The following is a 3,523-nucleotide window of genomic DNA, read 5'->3' on the forward strand; positions in this document are numbered from 1 at the left end:
CCCCGCCGCCGCCGTCATCTTAATTATCGTCGAACTGTTTTCTTTCTTTTTTTTTTTTTTTTTTTTTTTTTCTTTGTCAGTATTATAATCTTTCTTTTTTTTTCTTTTTTGGTACCTCTTAATTGCCGTCGATTTTTTTACCCCCTTCTTTTTTTCCTCTTTTTTTTTCCTTTTTTATCTTATCTTATCTCGCAAGTACACTTGCAACCGATTGATCTTAATTAATAGATGAATTTATGACTCCCATTCATACGCACTATAAAGCGTCGCTAATGGACCTGTAACATAGATACGCATACATGCACGCACAAACAAACAAACACACATATACACACACACAAACGCTAGTACCTATAATCTTTTTCTCTGTTCATTGGACTAAGAGAATGGATTATTATCGACGATCATCTAGTTACATAGAATATACATATATGTCTTTAACGCTTATTATACGTGTGCGTACTGGTACAATTAAATATATCTTACAAAATCGTTTCTAAATCATTGAAAAATCTTATTATATTGTATTTAGTCATCATAAAAGTATTCCTTTTATATGCAATATCTTCGATTAAAATAGAATTTCTTTTTTACCATAATATAAATTTGATATAAATCCAATGATAATAATAATAATAAAATTATTTCATACATTTCTTTTTTTGATAATAAATAATAAAGTAATAAAATATAAAAAATTAATCCCACAGTTTCTATCTTTATTAATAGATAATTAATTTTGTTAGATATAAAAAATGAATTTGCCAATTTCCTCGTTCTGTTTTACCGACGTAAATTTTTAATTTTTCTTTTTCCTTTTTATTTTTATTTTTATTTTCTTAAACAAATAATAAAAGTAATAAAAGTAAATATAAATAAATAAATAAATAAATATATATATATATATATATATATATATATATATAAATATTAATGTCCTCGTAACAACGTCGTTCTGTTTTACCGACGGAAATGCGAATCTTATAAACGTTCGAAATAATGTCAAGTGCAAAATTGAGTAGCAGCCATCGTCAGTCATAATGAAGGGTGAAGGGTGTAGGGTGAAGGGCAGGGGGTGAAGATGGTGACCTCAATTACAATAGTCATCGCATTAAGAAGGGCTGACGATACTCGAAGAAAATGACTTTTCTAAAAAGTCCTTCCTTCTCTTTGAAGTTCAACACAATGGCGGACCTGATATATGCCGGTAGCCATGTTGAAAGTGGGGAAAAAAGATTTAAGAAAAAAAGATTTAACAAAAACAATAATAATAATAATAATAATAATAATAATAATAAAGAAAAGAAAAAGAAAGAGAACATAAACGAAATACATTAAAGATTCCTAGATCCCTAAATGATTTTCAATAAATCTAAGAATTTTTAAAATTCAAACTCTATAGGAATTGTAAATTGTTGTTATAATAGAATTTGTGGTTTTGTAATTATATGGAAAAAAAAAAAAAAAAACAAAAAAAAGAAAAAGGAAAACAAAAAGATCGATCTGATAAGGTCTGTCGAAAAAGAGTAATCGATTTTAAAAAGTTCACCTATACAAAAAACTTTTGGTCCCACCCTTGGCAGACACACACGTATATAAACATATATAAATATGTAAGATCAGGATTAGATTTCTTAGAAAATTTGTTGGCACGCGTGGCTTCTACTTCGAATGAATGAAAATAAAGTAACCGATGTGAGTTACTTTTGTTAATCACTGGTATTTATAGTAATAGCGTATAAAATTTTACTCCAAGAAAAGGGGGTCAGGGGTAGGGGGAAAGGAGTGTGATGTTCTCGGTAAACACGCGACCAACGTGACGAACGCGTCTTTCTACAGGGTGAGCCAAAAAAATGTTTATAGATTAAGAGGGAGAGAAAAAAGGAAAGAAAAAAAACAAAAAATAGAAAGAAAAATGTTTGATAAAAGTATGCGACGAAAAAAAAAAAAGATAAAAAAAAATTACAAGTAAAAAATGATAATTATCTTTCTTTTTTCAAATAACTTATTTATAAAAATTGATATATAAATAATTTTATATATATATATATATATTATATATGTATAGCTATATATAAATTTTGTTTTAATTCATTAAATTTTTTATTTAATTATTAATTTTTTCTTCCTGCAATTAATATAAAATTGTATTAAATGTATATACATATGGATATATTATAATAAATATTATGCAATCGAATGAATTCAATTTCATTGAAAAAAAAAAAAAAAAAAAAAAAGGAAAAGTTGTCACAGAAAATTGTCACAACCACACTTTAGATAATATCATGGCGCTCGAGCTCAAAGAGAGCGACATATCAAATTAAAAGCTAGTCGTATAATTATCGTTGCTCCGATCAAGTACATATACATATATACATTATTACTAAGTGAATCATATACATACATACATATGTACGTGCATCATTAACTTATATAGCTGATGCTCTCAAAGCACGAACGAAGAACATGTTTGGAATTAGAATTTCTTGGAAACAAATCTTCACGTTAGAATCCTCTCCTTTTTTTTTTAATAATAACAAAAAAGAATAATAATAATTTAAAAAGTTAGCAAATTTTTCCTGATATCTTTTTTCTTTTCTATTTTTTTTTTTTTTAATTCTTTTTTTTTTTTCTTTACAAAAAACAAAGATGAAAATCAAGCACACTATTCTAATATTCTATTATAATTTCAAATGCAATTGAAATGATACCCGTAAGGAAATCTCATGGGTCTTCTTAATTTCTCTCTCTCTCTCTCTCTCTCTCTCTCTCTCTCTCTCTCTCTCTCTCTCTCTCTCTCTCTCTCTCTCTCTCCATCGCGTGGTCGGTAAAATCGGATTAATATATCTCATATATACACGTAAACGTACGCGTACATACACACACACACACACACATATACACACACATACACACGTGTATACGTGCACACAGCAGATAGACACATCACGTATATTCTCGTCTCTCTCGACACATTACCCGTACAAAACATAACTAGTTCCTTCGTTTTATATAGCTTCGAACCACGCTACACGTTAACGTGAGTAGTACCGATCGTGAATTCGAGATTTTAAAAAGATTTCAAAATTCGCACAAGATCTACGCCATTTTGATAAGTAAACGATTAACGGCCAATTCTTTCGATATTATAAGTCACGTGATACTTCTCGATTGAGTGATATTCGCAGAATAAAAATAAAAGAAATAAAAAAAAGAAAAAAAAAATTCAAAAAATACAAGATAGAAACCAACAAAAAATTGTTCACTTAAGTACCGTCATTTTCCAACAAATCTTTTTTTTTTTTTTTTTTTTTTTTTTTTTTTTTTTTTTTTTTTTTACAACATTATTCTGCACGTATAATCGACAAAATTATTTGTCCGACTAAAAGAAAGAAATTAATAAATTGTTCAAGCTAGTGTAGATTATTTTTTTCGCATAGTTCTTCTTTTTTTTCTCTTTCGCAATATAAAAAAAATACCTTTTTTTCTTTTTTGTTCCTTTTCTGAATAATACTGTCGT

At 27.7% G+C, this 3,523-nt stretch overlaps 1 protein-coding gene across 13 annotated transcripts in view; it reads right to left on the bottom strand.

The window, feature by feature from the left end:
* The window catches only part of LOC124952748 (guanine nucleotide-binding protein G(q) subunit alpha), a 23,041-nt gene that overhangs the window by 10,401 nt on the left and 9,117 nt on the right, over positions 1-3,523 (bottom strand). The gene's annotated exons all lie outside the window — the stretch shown is intronic.

This window comes from Vespa velutina, chromosome 11, assembly GCF_912470025.1.
Source record: "Vespa velutina chromosome 11, iVesVel2.1, whole genome shotgun sequence".
NCBI lineage: Eukaryota > Metazoa > Arthropoda > Insecta > Hymenoptera > Vespidae > Vespa > Vespa velutina.